The following is a 27,063-nucleotide window of genomic DNA, read 5'->3' as shown; positions in this document are numbered from 1 at the left end:
GAAATTTTCATTTTCGAGTTTCAGAACCAAAGTCTTCAACTTAAGGCTAAGTACCCCTTTGGGGATACTTTTTCTTGCTCCTTACCGATTTCAGTAAAAGTTAATAATTGCATTACTTGTGGAAAGCAAATACTTCATAAAGATTTTCATTTGTACTGTATTCCTTGCCTAGGCCCTGACTATGACGTACCTTGCTGTCGGTTTTGTGCTTTATTTAATCTGTTGTCCGTATATTTTCGCCTCTAAATATTTTGGGTCTCGGTTTAATTATCCAGAAATGTCGTCGGTTAGCCATCTGACTACCGGGATTCTGAAAAAATGCAAAGATAAAGACAGAGACAGGCCGCCAAGGTCCAAAACTGCCGACAACGCTTCTCCTAAGCCAGTCACCAGTTTGCCAGTACTCAGTGAGGTGCTTTTGCAGCCCCTGATACCTGCTACTTCTGATTCGCAGGCCTCTACTGAGACCCATTCAGAGTCCGGTATGCTACGAGATGCTTCAACTATGGAACCCGCGGATGTCTCTACCCTGGTTGGGTCTGGAGCCACTGTACAGGCACCGGCTTCTGAGGGTGTATTCAGGCCTACGGACTTGCATATTAAATCAACGCACCCTTCATTACTTAGGCCTAAATCTTGATCCATGTCTAAAAAAATGACGCCCAGGCCACATGCTCAGGCCTCTATGCCTAAAAAACAAATGATAAGAATGGCTGAAGATCTAATAACTTTAATCAGGGGTAGCCAACCTCCCCTCCCCCTTCTAAGAGGCCTAGGACTGAGGTTGATTATGAATCTTCTGATCAGGATTCTGTTTTTTCTGACTCTTCTGATGATCTGGATTTGCCCTTACCTACTTATGAGGATTCTGATGCAGAGGACTCTATTCCCTCTGCTTTCCCTCCTGAGGATTTTTCTTTTGGTGAGACCTTACATACTCTAAGGGAGCATTTCCACTGGGAAAGCCAGGATTTTTCTGATTCAAAAAAGAGGCTTAGGGATTTCCTTCCCCTACCTCAGCATAGGCCTTTAGCTATTCCTCCTGTACTAGACATTGTTGATGATGCTTTCTCGGACTCTAGTTTGGCCCCTGATTCCTTGCCTCCTGCTCCCAGAAAACCTGACAGACATTAAAGAGTCTCTGAGACCCACAAGTTCTTTTTCAAAAATCCTATTGCAGATCCAGAGACTATTTCACAGGGGCACAAGGGCATTAAGGCTTCTACTGCTAAAAAATCCTCCCCTTCTGATAGAGACTCCAGGGCGCTGGATAGATGGGGTAAGAAGGTTTACACTTCTGCAACCTTGGCCATTAGGGCTTTAAACTGACAATTTCATATGTTAAAGTATCAGCAACATGTTATTGGACTGCTTAAACAGAAAATGATGTTGACTCCTGACTGTGTGAAAAATAAAGAATTACAGGATTTAATGCATTCTACCGAACAAGTTGGAAAACATACTTTGCAATGTGGTTTTGATTCATTAGAGGCCTCTTGCAGGGCTGCTGTTACTGGGTCTGTGCTTAGAAGGCATGCTTGGCTTAAGGAGCAATCTTTGCCTGATCATATTAAGGCTAAACTGTTGGATGCTCCTTTAAATCAGGACTGCTTGTTTGACAACAAGGCCGAGGAAGTTCTTAAAAAGATGGAAGATAAAGCTAAATCTATGCAAACTGTTAAAGATTTTTTAAAAGTTCAGCCTCCTGGATTTAGTAGGCACTGGCCCTCTAAGAATTGGTCCTTTCCAGCCCCTTCCAGGTCTTCTCAAGCAAAACCCAGACACAGCAAAAACCCCAGGTTTCAGTCCCAGGGGACACACAGAACTACATAGTGGGAGGCCTCCACTTCCAAGTCTGGGAATAATAAGACTCCCCCCTATGGTAAACTGCCTCAGTGACTTCCTTTTAAAATTTCCAAGCACTTATCAACTGACTGCCCCTTTGGGGGGAAAGATTGCTCTTCATGCAAAGAATTGGGAACTCATTACCTAGGACAAATGGGTTTTAAATACAGTGTCCCAGAGATACAGCTTTCACTTCCACATGTTGCCAACACCAAGCGGGTGGCTGGATCTACCCCCAAATCAGTGGGCAGAGGCCCAAAAACAAGTACTTTCTCTCTAAGCATGGGGGCTTTTCACCTGGTACCAGAAGAGGAAAAGGGACAAGGTTTCTACTCGAGACTTTTCCTGGTACCCACAAAAGACAATTCATGGCATCCTATCCTGGACCTGTCTACTCTAAATGCCTTTTTGGAGATTCCAAAATTCAAGATGCTGACTCTTCACCAATTACTTCCCATGCTAGGCAAAGATGCCTGGTTGACAACACTAGATTTAAAGGAAGCATACCTGCACATCCCAATCAGGGAATCTTGCAGAAGATACCTATGCTTCAAAGCAGGCTAAACGCACTATCAGTTCTCTGCACTGCCCTTTGGCTTATCTACTGCTCCCAGGGTATTCACAAAGTGCCTAGGTCCAGTTATTGCATTCTGCAGGCAAAGAAATATTCAAATATACCCATACTTGGACGATTGTCTAATTTAGGCAGAAAGCCAGGACATACTTTTGAATCATCCAATCTTTGTAAAAAGGATTCTAACTTGTCTGCGGTACACCATAAATGAAAAGAAATCACACCTGGTACCCTGTCAACAAATTATATTCCTGGGAGCAAGCTTGAATACAACTTCCCAGATGGTTTACCTCACGCCAGAAAAGCAAATTCATTTGACAGCCTACTTCAAACAAGTGGCCACAAAAACCCTGCTATCTGGAAGACAAATACTGCAAGCCTTGGGGATCATGGCCTCCTGTATTCTTCTAATTTCATATGCAAGATTGCATATGAGGAAACTACAGTGGTATCTAAAAAGCCTAAGGTGTCAACATTCTCAAGACCTAGAAACAATGATTCCTATCATACCTTGCCTACGCCAAGAGTTCCTTTGGTGGGCAGAGGCTTGCCACCAAAACAAGGGACTACCTTTCACACCACCCCCTGCCACCCAAACCCTAACAACAGATGCATCAGACTATGCATGGGGGGCTCACCTGGCAGGGAAGTGCATTCAGGGCAAATGGAACTCAAGTCAAATGCACCTGCATATCAATCAAAAAGAAATGTTAGCTGTACAGAATGCTCTGACAGCCTTCAAGGACCACATTCTTCCAGGACAACTAATGGTAAAGACTGACAACACCACTATTATGTGGTACATAAACAAGCAGGGGGTACACATTCTTACCCCCTCTGCAGATTAGCCATGGCATTATGGAACGCAGCCTTGAGCTACCAAATGCACCTACAAGCTCAATTCCGGCCAGGAAAATTAAATACACTGGTAGATGGACTAAGCAGAAACCTCATGGACCCACATGAGTGGAAACTGGAACCAAGGATTTTCAACATGTTGACAAGAAAATGGGGGATCCCAGATATAGATCTGTTTGCTTCTCCCCAGAACTATCATTTGGACAAATTTTGCACAAGGACTCCCCACAAACAAGCCTGGAAAGTGGATGCTATGTCCTTCAGCTGGAAAAACCTATCAGTCTATGCCTTCCCCCCCCTCTGCCTCTGCTCTCCAAAGTACTACTAAAAATCAAACAGGACAAATCAAGGATGATTTTGATTGCTCCAGACTGGCTGTGCCAACACCGGTACCCCCTCCTGCACAGTGTGTCATGGTTATCTCCATGGCACCTGCCTCAGACTCCTTCCCTGCTGTCTCAGCAGGAGAACCAGATTCTACACCCTTAGTTTCTAACACTGAACCTTGCAGCCTGGCTAATTACTTAAGACAGAAGAGAGGGTGGCCTAATGGTTAAGGTGTTTGCCTTTCAAACGCAAGGTGTAGGGTTTGAGTCTCACAAGGGATAATTGGCTAGGCTTAAAATGGCTTGCAAGGGCAGTTAGCTTAGTACTAACCTATGAATCTCTCCTTTACCATCCCTCAGCAAACCTGTGTTGGATATCATTTTAGAGGCAAGGAGGCCTAGTACTTGAAAATCTTATGCTGAAAAATGGAAAAGATTCTGTGCCTGTAACCACTCTCAAGGGATGAGCACATCAGCACCCAATTTACCTCAGATTTTACAATACTTAACTGAGATGCTTCACAAGGGCCTATCTTTTTCCTCCATTAAAATCCACGCCTCAGCCATTTCAGCTCATTACAACACAGAACCTCCCCTCTTCTCTCATCCACTGCTCAAGCAGTTCCTCAGAGTGGGCAAAATTTGAGACCACCCAGGAGAGCTCCAACCCCAACCTGGGACTTTAACTTTGTCTTGGAGAAACTCACTCTACCTCTTTTCGAGCCAGCTGCTACTGCAGACTTAAAATTTCTTTCTTGGAAAACAGCTTTCCTTTTAGCAATCACTTCAGCTAGAAGGGTATCTGAATTACAGGCCCTTATGGCAGTGGAGCCTTTCATCACTTTTCATGCGGACAGGGTGTCCCTCAGAACCAATCCATCCTTCATGCCCAAGATGGTATCCAGTGTGGCATGGTATCAGTCCATTCATTTGCCAACCTTCTTTCCCAATCCACAGAATAAGGGGGAACGGATATTGCATTCCTTAGATGTGCACAGCCAACTTAGATTCTACTTAGACAGGACTAAACCTCAAAGGAAATCTGAACAACTGCTGGTGGCATTTGCTGCAGGGGCAGAGGGGAAGGCTATTTCAAAGCAAACCATTTCTAAATGGATAAGCCATTGCATTGATTTCTGCTATAAGCACCATGGAAAACCTATCCCCCAGGGGATCAGACCTCACTCCACCCGGGCTGCATCTACCTCTACAGCCTTTCTCAGAGGCGTCCCTACCAGGGACATCCTAGAAGCTGCTACTTGGAGTTCTGTACATACTTTCACCAAGCATTATCATTTTCCAATTTTCTCTAAATCCAGAGCTGGCTTTGCCACTGCAGTCTTGCAGGGCATTATAGCTGGTCCTAATGCTATTGAAATTCCTCCTCCCAACCATAGCTTTGTGAATCGACCCAAATGTAATGACTGCAACAGTGAAACATGAAGAACATAGTACAGTTGTGTACACTTACCATAAATGTAGATGTTCGAGTGTATTCACTGTTGCAATCCTGGTTACCCTCCCTCCAGCCCCCTAACTTCTTTTGGCTATACCTCTACTTTCCTTTACTATGCTTAAAAGCCTTTTTGGTGTATTTGCTTTTTTGTTGGAGGTATATCTTTGTGCTTTTATGTTTAATTGCTTCCCATTAGAGGGGCACCTGACATCTGAGGCAAGAAAAACTGATGTAAAGGTATCGGCTGCATGCTTTATACCCCTGACGACTTGACATCATGGAAGAAGGGACAGCAACCGACGCAGGACCCAAGACTTTGTTAATCAGGCTGACTGGGGGCAACCTGCAAGCAGATAACTCAAATGTAATGACTGAAACAGTGAATACACTCAAACATCTACATTTATGGTAAGTGTACACAACTGTACTTTTTCCATGCATGTCCTTGAGGAGAAGAAAACACTGCAAATCCAAAAAAAATAAGTACAAAAAAGTGTAGTAACAATTTGATGATGATAAAGTATATATTGCCAGTTACTGTTTCTTAAGAAGATTTAAAACATAACAAAGAATATATGAAAATTAGCAACAAAATAATACATATAGGTTCAAAGGTTAAGGGCATCCATGGCAACAGGGGTAAACCACTGCAATACAAATGTCAGTCCTGGGACTAGTCCTTTTTAATGCCTTTAGACACAACTTCCTACAGCAAGCATTATATGCCCCCCACCTCAGAGCAAAAAAAAACCCAAAAAAAAACAAGAAAAGGAAAACAGGATTCCGGCTTAATTACTACAAAATCAGTTTCCTGTGGCAGCCATTCATGCACCATCCCTCAGATCTTCAAAAAAAAAAGACTGCGGCATACCGAAGAGCAAATAAGAAAAAAATAACTGCGGAAAGATTGGTATACAAACTGCTCAAGTGTCTTTGTGTACTAGTATTTTGGTATACAGAAAGGAATACTGCAGAAACTCACAGTTGCACTCTCCAAAACTTTGTGCCTGGGCCAATGCCTCTCATCACCTTACCCCTTACCCTTGCTATGCTACTGATACCATCTCACCATGTAAGTAAACAGGCAATGTCCCAAATTGTCCATAGGTGTGCAAACTATTGTTTGAGAGACTGGATGTGTGTGTGTGTGTGTGTGTGTGTGTGTGTGTGTGTGTGTGTGTGTGTGTGTGTGTGTGTGTGTGTGTGTGTGTGTGTGTGTGTGTGTGTGTGTGTGTGTGTGTGTGTGTGTGTGTGTGTGCGTGTGTGTGTGTGTGTGTGTGTGTGTGTGTGTGTGTGTGTGTGTGTGTGTGTGTGTGTGTGTGTGTGTGCGCGCGTGTCTGTGTGTGGGGGGGGGCGCGTTTGTGTTTGCCCTGCAACTTACTACAGCCGAGTCCATTATTAGTGTTTCTGTCTTGCGTCACTGAGTGCCAGGATAGGTCTGGTTCCTGTAACCATGAAAGTTATAACACAGTTGCGGTGGTATAAAAGAATGCAAGTATGAGTATGCTATGGTTCCTTATTTACATTAAACATGTTCATTTAACTGTATTTATATAAAACTGTAAGAAAATCTGAAAGACATCTGGAAAGTTTGATATAGGTCAGTGAAACAGTATCACTGAATAAATGAGGACATGGCATTCATACCACAAGGATCAAACAATGTCATGTATGGGTCCCTTTCTGGAATACCATTTCATCAAGGTTCTTTCTAAGTGCGCAGTAAATAAAAACATGCAAAATGAGCAGAAGCCGCTGGTTTTCTATACCATGATGTACATTACATTGTAACACTCTATATTACTGTTGGAAAGCTTTTGTTGTCTACAACTGTCCACAATGAGGACGTGTTACCCAAACTGATATCCCCAGCTTCATCATGCAACCCCTTGCCTGCTACAAACCTGCTCCATCTCATTAACTCATTTTAAATTCTGATTCAGCTTTTACCCCTCCATTACTGATCTAAATTTACTATGCATAATCTAGTCCTTCTTTCATTGTACTGGTCTTTATTAGTTGTCCTAACCTGGTCACTGCTGCCCATATGTCCACCATATCTACTCCTCCTACTTTAACTTTATTATCCCTTTTCTATTTCACTTACGTACCTGTGCAGAAGGTTTCTCACATCTTATGTTGTGCATAAGGTTTCTCACATCTTATGTGTATATTTTTGCCTGATTTTCTGTGCATACCCAGAAATGCAAATCATTGTTATTTGAATACTATACAGCTTTTGTTACATCATGAGATACCCCAGGCTAAGTCTGTAATCGGTCATTGTTTGATCAGTGTTCTACTCAGGTAATAAATAAATAAATAAATAATATATATGATACATCATTAGATACCCCAGGCTAACTCTGTAATCGGTCATTGTTTGATCAGTGTTCTACTCAGGTAACAAATAATTAAATAAATAAATAAATAAATAAATAATAGATATGTTACATCATGAGATACCCCAGGCTAAGTCTGTAATCGGTCATTGTTTGATCAGTGTTCTACTCAGGTAATAAATAAATAAATAAATAATATATATGATACATCATTAGATACCCCAGGCTAAGTCTGTAATCGGTCATTGTTTGATCAGTGTTCTACTCAGGTAATAAATAAATAAATAACAGATATGTTATATCATGAGACACTCCAGGCTAAGTCTGTAATCGGTCATTGTTTGATCAGTGTTCTACTCAGGTAATAAATAAATAAATTAATAAATGAAGAAATAATAGATATGTTACGTGATGAGATACCCCAGGCTAAGTCTGTAATCGGTCATTGTTTGATCAGAGTTCTACTCAAGTAATAAATAAATAAATAATAGATATGTTACATCATGAGATACCCCAGGCTAAGTCTGTAATCGGTCATTGTTTGATCAGTGTTCTACTCAGGTAATAAATACATTAATAAATAAATAATAGATATGTTACATCATGAGATACCCTAGGTTAAGTCTGTAATCAGTCATTGTTTAAACAGTGTTCTACTCAGGTAATAAATAAATAAATAATACATATGTTACACTATGAGATACCCCAGGCTAAGTCTGTAATCGGTCATATTTTGATCAGTGTTCTACACAGGTAATAAATAAATAAATAAATTAGTAAATAATAGGTATGTTACATCATGAGATACCTCAGGCTAAGTCTGTAATCGGTCATTGATAAGTGTTCTACTCAGAAACTAAATAAATCAATTAACAATCGATATGTTACATCATGAGATACCCCAGGCTAGGTCTGTAATCGGTCATTGTTTGATCAGTGTTCTACTCAGGTACTAAATAAATAAATAAACAATAGATATGTTACGTCATGAGATACCCCAGGCAAAGTCTGTAATCAGTCATTGTTTGAACAGTGCTCTACTCAGGTACTAAATAAACAAATAAATAAATAATAGATATGTTACATCATGACATACTCCAGGCTAAGTCTGTAATTGGTCTTTGTTTGATCAGTGTTGTACTCGGGTACTAAATAAATAAATAAATAATAGATATGTTACATTATGAGATACCCCAGGCTAAGTCTGTAATCGGCCATTTTTTGATCAGTTTTCTACTCAGGTAATAAATAAATAAATAAATAAATTAGTAAATAATAGGTATGTTACATCATGAAATACCTCAGGCTAAGTCTGTAATCGGTCTTTGATAAGTGTTCTACTCAGGTACTAAATAAATAAATTAATAATTGATATGTTACATCATGAGATACCCCAGGCAAAGTCTGTAATCGGTCATTGTTTGATCAGTGTTCTACTCAGGTAATGAATAAATAAATAAATAAATGATTTGTTAAATCATGAGATACAGCAGGCTAAGTCTGTAATCGGTCATTGTCTGATCAGTGTTCTACTCGGGTAATAAATAAATAAATAAATAATAAATATGTTACATCATGAGATACCCCAGGCTAAGTCTGTAATCGGTCATTGTTTGATTAGTGTTCTACTCAGGTAATAAATAAATAAATAAGTCATCATCTTTTTTCGGCTGTTCCCGTTAGGGGTCGCCACAGCGGATCATCTGTTTCCATTTCTTCCTGTCCTCTTCGTCATGCTCTTTCACACCAACCGCCTGCATTTCCTCTCTCACCACATCCATAAACCTTATCTTAGGCCTTCCTTTTTTCCTCTTACCTGGCAATTCCATCCTTACCATCCTTTTCCCAATATACCCATTATCCCTCCTCAGCACATGTCCAAACCAACGCAATCTCGCCTCTCTTGCTTTGCCTCCAAACTGTCCAACCTGAGCTGACCCTCTAATATACTGATTCCTAATCCTGTCCCTCCTAGTCACACCCAGTGCAAACATCTTTAACTCTGCCACATCCAGCTCTGACTCCTGCCTTTTCGTCAATGCTACCGTCTCTAACCCATATAACATATCTGATCTCACTACCCTCTTGTAGACCTTCCCTTTCACTCTTACTGGTACCAGTCTGTCACAAATCACTCTTGACACTCTTCTCCACCCATTCCACCCTGCCTGTACTCTCTTCTTCACCTCTCTTCCACACTCACCATTACTCTGAACTGCTGATACCAAGTACTTAAACTCATCCACCTTTACCAACTCTACTCCCTGCATCCTCACCATTCCTCTACCCTCCCTCTCATTTACACACATATATTCTGTTTTAGCCCTGCTGACCTTCATTCCTCTCCTCTCAAAAGCATGTCTCCACCGCTCCAGGGTCTCCTCAACCTCGTCCCTACTCTCACTATATATCACAATGCCATCTGCAAACATCATAGTCCACATGGCCTCCTCTCTAATCTCATCTCTCAACCTGTCCATCACCACTGCAAATAAGAAAGAACTCAGAGCTGATCCTTGATGTAATCCCACCTCCACCTTAAATGTATCTGTCACTCCCACCGAAGTCCTCACCAATGTCACACTACCCTTGTACATATCCTGTACCACTCTTACATACTTCTCTGCCACTCCTGACTTCCTCATACAATACCACAACTCCTCTCTAGGCACCGTCACATGCTTTCTCTAAGTCCACAAAGACACAATGCAACTCCTTCTGACCTTCTCTGTATTTCTCCAACAACACTCTCAGAGCAAATATTGCAGCTGTAGTGCTCTTTCCTGGCATGAAACCATACTGCTGATCACTAATCATCACCTCCCTTCTTAACCTAGCTTCCACTACTCTTTCCCATAACTTCAAGCTGTGACTGATCAATTTTATCCCTCTGCAGTTACTGCAGCTCTGCAAATCACCCTTATTCTTAAAGATAGGTACCAAAACACTTCTTCTCCACTTCTCAGGCATCCTCTGACTTTCCAAAATTTCATTAAACAATCTGGTTAAAAATTCCACTGCCATTTCTCCTAAGCACCTCCATGCTTCCACCTGTATGTCATCTGGGCCAACAGCCTTTCCATTCTTCATCCTCTTCATAGCTGTCCTTACTTCCTCTTTGCTAATCTGCTTCACTTCCTGATTCACTATCCTCACATCATCCAACCTGCTCTCTCTCTTATTCTCTTCATTCATCAGCCCTTCAAAGTACTCTTTCCATCTACTCACCACACTCTCCTCACTTGTGAGTATGTTTCCCTCACTGTCCTTTATCACCCTTACCTGCTGCACGTCTTTCCCAGCTCTAAATAAATAAATAAATAAATAAATAAATAACTAAATAATAGATATGTTACATCACGAGATACTGCAGGCTAAGTCTGTAATCGGTCATTGTTTGATAAGTGTTCTACTCAGGTACTAAATAAATAAATTAATAATTGATATGTTACATCATGAGATACCCCAGGCGAAGTCTATAATCGGTCATTGTTTGATCAATGTTCTACTCAGGTAATAAATAAATAAATAAATAAATAAATATGTTACAGCATGAGATACCCCAGGGTAAGTCTGAAATTGGCCATTGTTTGATCAGTGTTCTACTCAGGTAATAAATAAATAAATAAATAACAGATATGTTACATCATAAGATACACCAAGCTAAGTCTGTAATCGGCATTGTGTGATCAGTTTTCTACTCAGGTAATAAATAAATAAATGAATAAATAATAGATGTTACATCATGAGATACCCCAGGCTAAGTCTGTAATCGGTCATTGTTTGATCAGTAAATTACTCAGGTAAATAAATAAATAAATAAAAAATAATAGATATGTTACATCATAAGATACCCCAGGCTAAGTCTGTAATTGGTCATTGTTTGATCAGTGTTCTACTCAGGTAACAAATAATTAAATAAATAAATAATAGATATGTTACAACATGAGATACCCCAGGCTAAGCCTATTATCGGCATTGTTTGATCAGTGTTCTACTCAGGCAAATAAATAAATAAATAAATAAAAAATAATAGATATGTTATATCATGAGATACCCCACGCTAAGTCTGTAATTGGTTACACTGTTGGGAGGGTGGCCTAATGGCTAAGGTGTTTGCCTAACAAACACAAGGTGCAGGGTTTGAGTCTCACAAGGGATAACTGGCTAGGCTTACAATGGCTTGCAAGGGCAGTTAGCTTAGTACTAATCTATGAACCTATGAACCTATGAACATCATGAGTTACCCCGGGCTAAGTCTGTAATGGGTCATTGTTTGATCAGTGTTCTACTCAGGTAATAAATAAATAAATAGATAAATAAATAATAGTTATATTATATCATGAGATACCCCAGGCTAAGTTTGTGATCAGTCATTGTTTGATCAGTGTTCTACTCTGGTAATAAATAAATAAATAAATACATAATAGATATGTTACATCATGAGATACCCCCGGCTAAGTCTGTAATCGGTCATTGTTTGATCAGTGTTCTACTCAGGTAATAAATAAATAAATAATAGATATGTTCCATCATGAGATACCCAGGCTAAGTCTGTAATTGGTCATTGTTTGATCAGTGTTCTACTCAGGTACTAAATAAATAAATAAATAATAGATATCTTACATCATGAGATACCCAGGCTAAGTCTGTAATTGGTCATTGTTTGATCAGTGTTCTTCTCAGGTAATAAATAAATAAATAAATAATATATATGTTAAATCATGAGATACCCCAGGCTAAGTCTGTAATCGGTCATTGTTTGATCAGTGTTCTACTCAGGTAATAAATAAATAAATAAATAATATATATGATACATCATTAGATACCCCAGGCTAAGTCTGTAATCGGTCATTGTTTGATCAGTGTTCTACTCAGGTAATAAATAAATAAATAAATAAATACATGATAGATATGTTACATCATGAGATACCCCAGGCTAAGTCTGTAATTGGTGATTGTTTGATCAGTGTTCTACTCAGGTAATAAATAAATAAACAAATAATTAAATAAATAATAAATATGTTACATCATGAGATACCGCAGGCTAAGTCTGTAATCTGTCATTGTTTGAACAGTGTTCTACTCAGGTACTAAATGGATAAATAAATAAATAAATAACAGATATGCTACATCATGAGATACCCCAGGCTAAGTCTGTAATCGGTCATTGATTGATCAGTGTTCTACTCAGGTAATAAAAAAATAAATAAATAATATATATGATACATCATTAGATACCCCAGGCTAAGTCTGTAATTGGTTATTGTTTGATCAGTGTTATACTCAGGTACTAAATAAATAAATAAATAATAGATATGTTACATCATGAGATACCCCAGGCTAAATCTGTAATCGGTCATTGATTGATCAGTGTTGTACTCCGGTACTAAATAAATAAATAAATAATAGATATGTTACGTGATGAGATACCCCAGGCTAAGTCTGTAATCGGTCATTGTTTGATCAGTAAATTACTCAGGTAAATAAATAAATAAATAAAAAATAATAGATATGTTATATCATGAGATACCCCAGGCTAAGTCTGTAATCGGTCATTGTTTGATTAGTGTTCTACTCAGGTAATAAATAAATAAATAAATAATATATATGATACATCATTAGATACCCCAGGCTAAGTCTGTAATCGGGCATTGTTTGATCAGTGTTCTACTCAGGTACTAAATAAATAAATAAATAAATAAATAATATATATGATACATCATTAGATACCCCAGGCTAAGTCTGTAATCGGTCATTGTTTGATCAGTGTTCTACTCAAGTAATAAATAAATAAATAAATAAATAATAGATATGTTACATCATGAGATACCCCAGGCTAAGTCTGTAATCGGTCATTGTTTGATCAGTGTTCTACTCAGGTAATAAATAAATAAATAAATAATATATATGATACATCATTAGATACCCCAGGCTAAGTCTGTAATCGGTCATTGTTTGATCAGTGTTCTTCTCAGGTAATAAATAAATAAATAATAGATATGTTACGTCATGAGATACCACAGGATAAGTCTGTAATTGGTCATTGTGTGATCAGTGTTCTACTCAGGTAATAAATAAATAAATAAATAAATAACAGATATGTTACATCATGAGATACACCAAGCTAAGTCTGTAATCGGCATTGTGTGATCAGTGTTCTACTCAGGTAATAAATAAATAAATAATAGCTATGTTACGTCATGAGATACCCTAGGCTAAGTCTGTAATTGGTCATTGTGTGATCAGTGTCCTACTCAGGTAATAAATAAATAAATAAATAAATAAATAAATAAATAAATACATAAATAAATAATAGCTATGTTACGTCATGAGATACCCTAGGCTAAGTCTGTAATTGGTCATTGTTTGATCAGTGTTCTACTCAGGTAATAAATAAATAAATAATAGATATGTTACGTCATGAGATACCCCAGGCTAAGTCTGTAATTGGGCATTGTTTGAACAGTGTTCTACTCAGGTAATAAATAAATAATATATATGATACATCATTAGATACCCCAGGCTAAGTCTGTAATCGGTCATTGTTTGATCAGTGTTCTACTCAGGTAATAAATAAATAAATAAATAAATAAATAATAGATATGTTACGTCATGAGATACCCCAGGCTAAGTGTGTAATCGGTCATTGTTTGATCAGTAAATTACTCAGGTAAATAAATAAATAAATAAAAAATAATAGATATGTTATATCATGAGATACCCCAGGCTAAGTCTGTAATCGGTCATTGTTTGATCAGTGTTCTACTCAGGTAATAAATAAATAAATAAATAATATATATGATACATCATTAGATACCCCAGGCTAAGTCTGTAATTGGTCACTGTGTGATCATTGTCCTACTCAGGTAATGAATAAATAAATAAATAAATAAATAATAGATATATTACGTCATGAGATACCCCAGGCTAAGTCTGTAATCGGGCATTGTTTGATCAGTGTTCTATTCAGGTAATAAATAAATAAATAAATAACAGATATGTTACATCATGAGATACACCAAGCTAAGTCTGTAATAGGCATTGTGTGATCAGTGTTCTACTCAGGTAATCAATAAATAAATAAATAATCGATATGTTACATCATGAGATACACCAAGCTAGGTCTGTAATTGGCATTGTGTGATCAGTGTTCTACTCAGGTAATAAATAAATAAATGAATAAATAATAGATCTATTACATCATGATATACCCTAGGCTAAGTCTGTAATCGGTCATTGTTTGATCAGTGTTCTACTCAGGTAATAAATAAATAAATAAATAATAGATATGTGACATCATGAGATACCCCAGGCTAAGTCTGTAATCGGGCATTGTTTGATCAGTAAATTACTCAGGTTAATAAATAAATAATAATAGATATGTTACATCATTAGATACCCCAGGCTAAGGCTGTAATCGGGCATTGTTTGATCAGTGTTCTACTCAGGTAATAAATAAATAAATAAATAATATATATGTGACATCATGAGATACCCCAGGCTAAGTCTGTAATCGGGCATTGCTTGATTAGTGTTGTACTCAGGTAATCAATAAATAAATAAATAAATAAATAAAAAATAATAGATATGTTACATCATAAGATACTCCAGGCTAAGTCTGTAATCGGGCATTGTTTGATCAGTGTTCTACACAGGTAATAAATAAATAAATAAATAAATAATAGATATGTGACATCATGAGATACGCCAGGCTAAGTCTGTATTCGGTCATTGTTTGATCAGTGTTCTACTCACGTAATAAATAAATAAATAAATAATATATATGATACATCATTAGATACCCCAAGCTAAGTCTGTAATCGGTCATTGTTTGATCAGTGTTCTACTCAGGTACTAAATAAATAAATAATAGATATGTTACATCATGAGATACCCCAGGCTAAGTCTGTAATCGGTCATTGTTTGATCAGTGTTCTACTCAGGTAATAAATAAATAAATAAATAATATATATGATACATCATTAGATACCCCAGGCTAAGTCTGTAATCGGTCCTTGTTTGATCAGTGTTCTACTCAGGTAATAAATAAATAAATAAATAATAGATATGTGACATCATGAGATACCCCAGGCTAAGTCTGTAATCGGGCATTGTTTGATCAGTGTTCTACTCAGGTAATAAATACATTAATAAATAAATAATAGATATGTTACGTGATGAGATACCCCAGGCTAAGTCTGTAATCGGTCATTGTTTGATCAGTAAATTACTCAGGTAAATAAATAAATAAATAAAAAATAATAGATATGTTACATCATTAGATACCCCAGGCTAAGTCTGTAATCGGGCATTGTTTGATCAGTGTTCTACTCAGGTAATAAATAAATAAATAAATAATAGATATGTTCATCATGAGATACCCCAGGCTAAGTCTGTAATCGGGCATTGTTTGATCAGTGTTCTACTCAGGTAATAAATACATTAATAAATAAATAATAGGTATGTTACGTGATGAGATACCCCAGGCTGTCTATAATCTGTCATTGTTTGATCAGTGTTCTACTCAAGTAATAAATAAATAAATAAATAATAGATATGTGACATCATGAGATACCCCAGGCTAAGTCTGTAATCGGTCATTGTTTGATCAGTGTTCTACTCAGGTAATAAATAAATAAATAAATAATATATATGATACATCATTAGATACCCCAAGCTAAGTCTGTAATCGGTCATTGTTTGATCAGTGTTCTACTCAGGTACTAAATAAATAAATAATAGATATGTTACATCATGAGATACCCCAGGCTAAGTCTGTAATCGGTCATTGTTTGATCAGTGTTCTACTCAGGTAATAAATAAATAAATAAATAATATATATGATACATCATTAGATACCCCAGGCTAAGTCTGTAATCGGTCCTTGTTTGATCAGTGTTCTACTCAGGTAATAAATAAATAAATAAATAATAGATATGTGACATCATGAGATACCCCAGGCTAAGTCTGTAATCGGGCATTGTTTGATCAGTGTTCTACTCAGGTAATAAATACATTAATAAATAAATAATAGATATGTTACGTGATGAGATACCCCAGGCTAAGTCTGTAATCGGTCATTGTTTGATCAGTAAATTACTCAGGTAAATAAATAAATAAATAAAAAATAATAGATATGTTACATCATTAGATACCCCAGGCTAAGTCTGTAATCGGGCATTGTTTGATCAGTGTTCTACTCAGGTAATAAATAAATAATAGATATGTTCATCATGAGATACCCCAGGCTAAGTCTGTAATCGGGCATTGTTTGATCAGTGTTCTACTCAGGTAATAAATACATTAATAAATAAATAATAGGTATGTTACGTGATGAGATACCCCAGGCTGTCTATAATCTGTCATTGTTTGATCAGTGTTCTACTCAAGTAATAAATAAATAAATAAATAATAGATATGTGACATCATGAGATACCCCAGACTAAGTCTGTAATCGGTCATTGTTTGATCTGTAAATTACTCAGGTAATAAATAAATAAATAAATAATATATATGATACATCATTAGATACCCCAGGCTCAGTCTGTAATTGGTCATTGTTTGATCAGTGTTCTACTCAGGTAATAAATAAATAAATAAATAAATAATAGATATGTTACATCATGAGATACCCCAGGCTAAGTCTGTAATCGGTCATTGTTTGAACAGTGTTCTACTCAGGTACTAAATGGATAAATAAATAAATAAATAAATAAATAAATAAATAACAGATATGCTACATCATGAGATACCCCAGGCTGTCTGTAATTTGTCATTGTTTGATCAGTGTTCTACTCAGGTAATAAATAAATAAATAAATAATATATATGATACATCATTAGATACCCCAGGCTAAGTCTGTAATTGGTCATTGTGTGATCAGTGTCCTACTCAGGTAATGAATAAATAAATAAATAATATATATGTTATATCATGAGATACCCCAGGCTAAGTCTGTAATCGGTTATTGTTTGATCAGTGTTCTACTCAGGTAATAAATAAATAATAGATATGTTACGTCATGAGATACCCCAGGCTAAGTCTGTAATCTGTCATTGTTTGATCAGTGTTCTACTCAGGTAATAAATAAATAATAGATAAATAAATAATAGTTATATTATATCATGAGATACCCCAGGCTAAGTCTGTAATCGGTCATTGTTTGATCAGTGTTCTTCTCAGGTAATAAATAAATAGTACGTAAAAGGATAGAGCTATACTACATTTGGTTGGGTGCTAAATAGACTGAAAAGGTCAGAACCCAGTTGAGAAAGGGCTGAAGAGTGATACATTTCAAGTAACACTTAATATGCACCAGGATGGTAGATGATTTGCACTGTGCATGACAAATCTCACAATATGATTGCTAGTATCAGTGGTTTAGCAGGTACATCACTAGAGTTGGATGATAGGATGATGAAAAGGCTGAGGGTTCTATCAGCACACTATGTGTTTGGATTCATGTTTCAAGTACCAACACTGCAGTGCATAGTGCCATGACAAGGGTTTTGAGAATTGTATGCCAGTTTATACATAGGTTCATAGGTAGGTACTAGGCTATCGGCCCTGGGGCCTATACAAGCCCAGCCAAAAAGGTACCCTGGCTTTTACCACCCAAGAAAATTATTTTCCTGTACCACTGTTGAGCAGAGCCACAGAGGTGATCCCCGTGGTGAATTTCCTATTTCCCCCCCAGTCATCCAAGATTTTTCTTGAAGAGTGCTAATGAGGAGCTTTGTTTGATATAGATAGGTAGTTTATTCCAGAGTATGGGAAGTCTCTGGGACAGAAATCTATCCCTCTGGCATGTTCTGTTTATTGTGGTGACAAGGTTTAGGTCCCTAGAGCATGTAGCTCGGAGGGATTGGGATTTCTTTAAGTGGAGCATGTCCAACAGCTCTGGGTTTGACATAGCTTTGTATGTTAGGCAGAGATCACCTCTGAGTAGGCGATATGCTATGGAGTAAAGCTGGAGTTTTTTGGGACGGTCTGCGTAGGGCATCTGTTTGAGGCCAGTAATCCTCTTTGTGAGATATTTCTGCGGCCTTTCCAGTTGTTGTAGATGTCTTGTGAGGTACATACCAAAAGGGGTGTTGTACTCTATAATGGGTCTAATGAGTGATGAGTAGAGGGTAACAATGACCTCTTTTTTTCTGGATGAGAAACCTTTTGTGATGAGGTGTGCCATGTAGAAGGATTTCCTAACTACTGCAGCAATGTGATTATCAAAGGAGAGACTACTGTCCACCTGTGTCCCAAGGTCTCTTATCACACTTTTGGTGATAAGTATACTACCGACTATGTTGTAGTTCATGGGTACAGAGTTTTTACCAAAAGGGATGACAATGACTTTTTGGCATTGAGCTTGAGGCCATAGCTTTGACACCAGGCATCTGTCTCTTAGTGAGGCCCTTTTGTTGGATGTCCACATCGTTAGGAGTTTCAATTATGGCTCCTAGTTTGCAGTCATATGCGAACTCCATTAGCCAAAGACCTGTGTTAGCCTGTAGTTCAGAGAAGTAGATACCAAACAGGAGAGGACCCAGGACTGAACCCTGTGGTACTCCACTTGTCACTGGACTGAAGTCAGATTTGGAGTCCGCTACTTTCACAGTGTGGGTTCTGTCAGTCAGCCAGTTGGCAACTCATCTTGTGACATAGGGATTTATACCTGGTTTAGTGAGTTTATCTATAATTCCAGAGTGGGGGATGGTGTTGAAAGCCTTGGCAAGATCTAGATAGGCTATGTGAACCACCTTACCCTTGCCTACGACTTTGGTGACTGCTTCAAAGAAGTCTATCAGGTTTAGGAGACATGATCTGCCTTTTACAAACCCGAACTGGGTGTAGTCCAGAGTTTGGAGATTACCAATGTCTTTGTTTATAAGTTCCATGATGATACATTCCCTGGCCTTGCAGACCAGGCTCATCAGGCTAATGTGGCGGTAGTTCCCGGGGTCTGTGGTGACTCCCCCCTTGTGGAGTGGGATAACCGTTGCTGCGCGCCATTCAGCAGACACAAAGCCTGAGCTGAGGCTATGATTGAAGATGGTACTTAGGTGAGGTGCCAGTTCATTCTGTAGTTCGTGTAGAAGGCAGCCTGGGATGTTGTCTGGTCCCATGGATGCTGTGTTCTTGGCTTTGGAGAGTGTGGTTTTTACCTGTGCAGCCGTGATTACAGGAACTGTGCAATCTTCTGGTATAGAGATGGGCTCTTTAGGGGGTGAGAGGGGGGTAAAGTTAGCAGTGAACCTATCTGCCAGGATGTCTGCTATATCAGTTGGTTCTGTATATTTAGTGCCATTGTGCTGTAACTCAGAGCAGATCTGAGTGTTGCTATTGAGATTCTTGACATAGCTACATAATGTTTTATGGTTGCCTTTACAGTCAGTGGCGATTTTGTTTTCGTAACTAGCTTTGGAGGATTTTATCAGGGATCGCAGCTTCTTACTGAGGCTGTCCAGGGACCTCCTCCACTTATGGGATTTTACTCTCTTTTGCAACAGTTTCTTCCTTCTGTTGTACAGTTTGTTTATGGCAGGGGACCACCAGATTGGCTTCCATTTTTTGGAGGATAACGTCTTGGTTCTGTTTGGGATAGCACAATCCATGCACTCATGTAAGTGCTTATAAAGTGCATTTGTGTAGGATTCAGTAGTCGTAACTGTATTGTCCATCTGCATGGGTGTCATGAAGTTCACCACTTCTGTCTTAAGAAGCATGAAGTTGGCAAATTTTTTACCATGGTTTCCTTAATGGGGGGTGGAGGCAGGATGTAGATATCTACAGTAATTAGCTTAAGGTCGGATCGGACCAATGAGGCACTGACTTTAGGTGTGGAACACCGGTCACTCATGTTGGTAATGACTAGATCTAGGATATTGTTGCCCCTGGTGGGGGTGTGAATAAGTTGATCCAGGGCATTGGATTTTATGAATTCCAGAAATTGTTGAGTGAAGGAGTTGGCACACGAGTAGTTTTCCCAGTTAATGGTGGGGTAGTTGAAATCGCCCATTATTAGGGTGTTTGGTTGAACCCTAATATTTTCCAGTACATTAAGAAAAGAGGAGTGGGATTCCTGGGGCATGGTGGGGGATCTGTAGCAAGCTACAATTTGGATTGCAGTTTTTCCCAGAGTTAGTTGCACTTGGATAACTTTGGCTGCATTATGCTGAGCAACTAGCCTGGAGGTGTGGATATCCTTAATGAATATGGACACACCTCCACCTTTGGTGTTCTGGTCCAGGTTACATGGCCAAAAAGTGTGGTATGAGTTATAGCCTGGTAGTGCAGGGGTGCTCTCTGGAGCCTTGAACCAGGTCTCAGACACTGCACAGATATCGATTTTCTCTATTTTAAGGAGTGCCACGAGTGAGTGCATTTTGAGATTTAGACTTCTAGCATTGAGTAGCATCACCCTCAGTTTTTGCTTGCCTGTTCCTGTTATGGTGGTGAATTTGTCATTTGAACCTTGCCTAAAAAAGGCACTATAAGGGTGGCAAGAACCTTAGCCAGTATCCGGAATCCCAGGGGTGCCAGGTGCAGGCCATCTCTGCCAAAGCATCGTGGTCTGTCGACCATGTCATCCCAGGCAGACAGATACTGGATCCCTTTAGAATGGCACCAGAAGCTTAGCCAATTGTTGAAGTCAATCATTTTGTCCTTGTACTGCGGTATCATTCTGGGTGATGGCAGAATGCTACTCAAGGCTAGGGTCATACCTGCCTGGGCTACAAGATCAGAGAGCTCTTCCATGTCTCTTTTCATGTAGTCCAGGGAGGTATGTCTCAGGTCATTCACACCAACATGGACAATGACAGAGTCATATTTGTACTTGTTGTGGAGTGACCTGAGTGTGTGGGTTATGTGGCAGATCCTGGCACCCGACAGGCAGGTGACAGTAACCTTCTCCTTGTTTAGCCTGGTGAGTGGGACATCAGTATGCCTGACTATAGAGTCACTTATGACTAGTGTGTTGGGTACGTTGTTTTGCCTTATTGGCTGTGGTTGAGTGGCACACTGAGTCTGCGAGCTATGTGTCATTTGGGTTGTGTTGGGGGGGTGGCTGTTGCTTGCATTTCTGCTTTGGAGTTCTCTGTTACTTGAGCAGATTATTATTGAGAGCCTCCGCGAATGTTTTTGTGTTTCTATGTGTGGATTTTGGTGGTGTAGATTTAGTGAGACTATGTGATGAGTGTGGTGTGGTGCAAGTGTTTACCTTCTCTTGACTGTCAAGTTCAGTCTTGGTTGGAGAGAGCTTTACCTCCAGTTTGGCTAGATAAGTGCATCTCTCACAGGCTGTAGTGTTGGGTGGTAGGAGGAGAGGGTTGTCTGAGTACATGAGGCAATTTCTACATTGCCCAAGATGCGCAGATTCATCAGATATACAGGAGAGAACACTGGGAGCTGACCCTTGGATATGCCTGAATAAAAAACTATTTTCCTCTAGATAAGTGAGGAAAGTGAGTACAAGAGCTGTTTTTCTCTAAGCAAGTGAGGAAAGTAAGTACCAGAACTGTTTTCCTCTAGGTAAAGAGGAAGGTTGAGTGCTGTAGTAATTAGTAGGTTATTTATTTAGTGCTTACAAGTTCTGAACAAGTGCTGATCACAAATAAGCAAATTCAAGTGCTAAAACTATAGGGGTACAGTAAGGATTTTTGGAATTACAGATTAGCTTCCAGAATGTAGCCCCCTTCCTGTAGCCACACCCATCACAAACTTCCCATGCCATCTGTTCATTCTCCAATACACAGGTTTTCCTACTCAAGTTTTGAAAGAGCTAGATGCTCTCCAGGAAAACCGCGGGTATAAAGCAAATAAATGATCATGGATAGCAGACAACTCCATCACTGGAATCACTCACATACATTGCAGGTGTACCTATGGGGAATTCACCTAATATCTCTTTGGATGTGAAAGGAAAGTGAAGCAACTGATGAAAACCCACATGAACAGATAAAGAACATTGAGACATCTTACAAAAGGCATCCCAGCGGGGAATGAAAGCAGGAAACCAAGAAGAACGAGTCCGCAATGCTAACCACAAGACCACCATACTCTCCCCCTTCCTGGAACATATCTTTCCATAAGCAATGCCATATCCTGCTAAACACTTGATGTTGATCTGATAGTAACAAATGTCCACTCACAGCTCCATCTCCTCCATCCTAAAAATACCATACACTCACCTTAACACATCACAAATCCTCCTCCCTTTAACCCAGCAGTAATGAAGATGCAGGAGACAAGAAGTAATCAGTTGCACAGTTGGTAGTTTTGTTTGGCTGTCATGCTAAATGGTGTTACAGTATTAGCCAAAGCACTGTGCTTCCTTCCTTGTTCATGCTATCAATGACAACATGAGAAGGGGTTAGCAGAGTGAAGGCACATTATAATAAGCACACACCTCATAATGCCCTTTGCAGAATAAGACATGCCTACCTGTTAAAGCAGATGGAACTTTTTCATTAACGTTGTGTTCTGTAAGAAATAGGATTTTGCTCATGCTATAGACATTTTGCTCCCCTTTGAATGGTAAGAAATACTTTCTGGCCTAGCACGGCTGACGTATTATTCAGCCACACTTGTTTTGAAGCAGTAGCACTGAACGCTATCTAATGTGCTCTTCTCTCTCTGCTTTTGATTTTGATTGAAGTTATTCATTTAAGGTTTGGTTACTTCTAATTTTTTTTCTTTTTTTTATATACTGAATTTTTTTTAACTTTTTTGTTCTTTTTGGAGTTTTAAGAGGTCTTGGCTAGGGTCAGTTAGTAAAGAATTATTTTGCAGACAATGAATAACATCCAGATAATAAGTGGGAGGAGCTGAGAAATAGCCTTCTTCATTTAACTACAAATATTTAGTGGCATCTTAAGTTAACTGTAGTGCTTCTTTGACTTGCTATTCTCACCTGACTACAGCAGATCTCTGTCTGCATTTGATTTTTAGGTTCATAGGTAGGTGCTAGGCTATCTGCCCGAGGGCATTTATAAGCCTTGCCAGAGTGTGTCGACTTTCGCCACCCCATTGATTAATTAACTGAGCCTCTGTAAAGCAGAGCCAATGATGTGATCCCAGGGGTGTATTTTCTGTTACCCATCCACTCGTCAAGGCTTCTCTTGAAGAGTGTTAGTGAGGGGCTCTGCCTGATGTAATTTGGATTTTGTTTCAAAGCATGGGGAGTCTCTGTGACAGGAATTTATCCCTCCAGCATGTTTTATTTATTGTTGTGGCGAGGTTTAGCTCACTAGAGTGCGTGGCTTGCAGTGACTTGAATTTCTCTAGGTGGAGCATGTCCATCAATTCTGAGTTGGACATGGCTTTGTAAGTCAGGCAGAGATCACCTCTGAGTAAGTGATATGTCACTGAGTACAGCCGGAGTTTTTTCAGTCGGGCTGCATAGGACATATCCTTCAGGCCAGTAATCCTCTTGGTGAGGTGCTTTTGTGGTCTTTCCAGCTGTTGGAAGTGTCTTGTGAGGTACATCCCAAATGGGGTATTGTACTCTATGATGGGTCTGATGAGTGACGAGTAGAGGGGCACTATAACCACTTTAATTCTAGATGTGAACCCCTTAGTAATTATATGGGCCTCATAGAAGGATTTCCTAACTACATTGGCAATATGATTGTCAAAGGAGAGATTACTATCTACCCTGGGTCCCCAGATCTCTTATTACCTCTTCTGTATTAAGGGGGCTGCCACCTATGTGGTAATTCGTGGGTGTTTTGTTTTTCTCAAATGGGATAACTATGCATTTTTTTGGCATTTAGCTTGAGGCCATGATTTTGACACCAGGTGTCTGTCTCAGTAAGGCCATTTTGAAGGATGTCCGTGTCAGCCGGAGAATCAGTTATGGCTCCCAGTTTGCAGTCATTGGCAAACTTGATATACCATAGTCTTCCTGTGTTTGCCTGTACTTCAGAGAAGTATATGCAGAACAGTAGGGGTTCCAGAACCGAGCCTTGTGGGACACCACTTGTGACTGGTTTAGAGTCGGACCTGGAGCCTGCTATTCTTACCATGAGAGTTCTGTCTGTAAGCCAGTTGGCAACCAATCTTGTGACGTAGGAGTTTATGTTCAGGCTGGTGAGTTTTTCTACAATACCCAAGTGAGGAATGGTGTTGAACGCCTTGGCGAGATCAAGGTAGGCTGTGTGAACCACCTTTCCCTCGTCTATGGCCTTGGTAACTGTCTCGAAGAAGTCAACCAGGTTTAGTAGGCGTGATCTGCCCTTAACAATGCAAAACTGGGTCAGGTAAAGTGTTTGGAGGTTCCCAATGTCTTTATTAATGAGTTCCACGATGATGCGCTCCATAGCCTTGCATTCCAGTCTAGTCAGGCTTATGGGGTGATAGTTACCAGGGTCAGTTGTGGCCACTCCTTTGTGGAGCAGAATAACCATTGCTGTGCTCCATTCTATGGGCACATAGCCTGTGGAGAGGCTGAGGTTGAACAGCATGTTTAGGTGGGGGGTTAGTTCGTTCTGTAGTTCGTGCAAGACGCAACCTGGGACACCTTCCTGCCCTATTGATGCTGTGTTTTTGGCTTTTGAAAGAGCTGTTTTCACCTGTGCTTCTGTGATTTCGGGGACACTACACTTTTCTGGTATTGTTGCGGGCCCTTTTGAAAGTGAGAGGGAGGTGAAATTTGCACTGAATCTATCTGCCAGGATGTTGGCAATATCAGAAGGTTCAGTATATTTTGTGCTATTTTGCACTAGCTCAGAGCATATCTGTGAGTTACCACTTAGATCCTTAACATAGCTAAAGAAGGCTTTGTGGTTATATTTTGAATCCTTGGCTATTTTTCTTTCAAAGTTAGCCTTGGATGATTTTATGAGGGACCTTAGTTTCTTACTGATACTGATCAGGGATGTCTTTCCTTCTTGGGATTTGCTTTTTTTCTGAACTAGATTCCTCCTTTTGTTGTAAAACCTGTTTATGGCAGGGGTCCACCAGACTGTTTTCTTCTCTTAGAGGAGTGAATCTTGGTTTTGCTAGGGATGGCACGATCCATGCATCCTTGTAGGTGCTCATAGAGCACAGTTGTAAAGGATTCTGCATCTTGGGCAGTGTTATCGTTTAGTGTGGGGGCTGTGAAACGTACTACCTCTGCCTTAAGTAAAGTGAAGTTTGCTTTAGAAAAGTTTTTCACTGTGGTTTCCTTAGTTGGGGGTGGTGGTGGGGTGTGGACATCCAGGGTGATTAGTTTATGGTCTGATCTAACCAGTGACAGGTTGACCTCCGGTACAGAACACCTATCGCCCATGTTGGTGATGACCAGGTACAATATATTGTGGCCTCTGATAGGGGAGTTTACCAGCTCATCCAGGGCATTTGAGTTTATAAATTCCTGGAAGTGCTGAGCTTGGAGTTTGTACTCAAGTAGTTTTCCCAGTTAATGGTAGGGTAATTGTAATTGCCCAATATCAGGGTGTTTGGTAGGACTTTCATGTTTTCCAGTGTCTCCAGAAAGGCGGAGTGGTGGTCCTGGGTCATGGAGTGTAATCTGTAGCAAGCCACAATTTCATTGCAGATTTTCCCGATGTTAGCTGCACGTGGATGCTCTCAGAGGTATCATGCTGCGCCACTAACCTGGAGGTATGGGTATCCTTGATGAATATGGATACACCCCCTCCTTTTGTGTTTCGGTCCGTGTTCTGTGGCCAAAATGTGTGGTATGAGTTATAGCCCAGTAGTGCTGGAGTGCTCTCTGGAGCCTTGAACCAGGTTTCAGTTACTGCACAGATGTTGATGTTCTCCATACTTAGGAGTGCTTCGAGCGCATGCATTTTGAGATTTCAACTCCTGGCGTTGAGTAGCATAACTCTCATTTTCTCATTTTTTTGCTTGTGCTGTCTATGGAGGTGGGTTTGAATTTTGAGCCTTACCTAAAAAGGCACTATGGGGGCAGCAAGAGCCTTTTCCCACCCATCCTCATTGTTGTTGTGCTTTTAAACTTGGTTGCTTTTAAGTTGCCCACCCCTACTATAAATCTGATTTTAGACGCTTCTCCCAGTCCCATCTCAACAACTCATTCTACTGAGCACTGAGGGATCAGCTGGGAAGGCCCCCCCTTACTATCTTATACTTGAATTATCTTCTGTTTCCTCCCTTCCCACTTACTTAAAATGCACTTTATTCAGCTGCTTTTACTGTATTTGTACTTCTTTCTACTTTATTTAGCTTTTTGCTACATCCTTAAAATGTTCAGTTGCATTTATTACTGCTTGCTAGCAACTTGGTTACATTGTAACTGTTATTCTAAGCCTCTTGATTTTGAATGAAGCACTTGAGCATCAAAGTAGTTATCTTATAAAGATTTGTGGTCTACACTCTTGTGGCAGGAGAGGTAGTTTAACCCTCTTCTTAGTTGGGAATTGCTGGTTAAAGGCTTATTGTGTCTGCTATTCTAAAACGTGTCTTTGTTCTGGCTTAAGCACTAGGGCTCCAGTCCAGTTATTTTACATTAAGAACATTTGTGATATACACTCTTGTGGAATGAGAGGGTAGCTGCCACCCTCCTGAGCTGGGAATCACTGGTGAAGGCTTATTGTGCCTGTTGTAAGTGTCTTTGTTCTGGTTTAAGCACTTGGGGTAAAAAACAGTTATTTTACATTAGGAAGTTTTGTGGTCCTAACTTTTGTGGCAGGAGAG

At 39.5% G+C, this 27,063-nt stretch overlaps 1 protein-coding gene across 1 annotated transcript in view; it reads right to left on the bottom strand.

The window, feature by feature from the left end:
* The window catches only part of LOC122810419 (B-cadherin-like), a 766,834-nt gene that overhangs the window by 282,894 nt on the left and 456,877 nt on the right, over positions 1-27,063 (bottom strand). The window lies entirely within an intron of this gene.

Source organism: Protopterus annectens, chromosome 8.part1, assembly GCF_019279795.1.
Source record: "Protopterus annectens isolate FY-2018-M chromosome 8.part1, PAN1.0, whole genome shotgun sequence".
NCBI classification, from domain to species: Eukaryota; Metazoa; Chordata; order Ceratodontiformes; family Protopteridae; genus Protopterus; species Protopterus annectens.
Note: the sequence above shows the minus strand (reverse complement) of the source record. Positions and strands in the feature narration are given on the sequence as shown.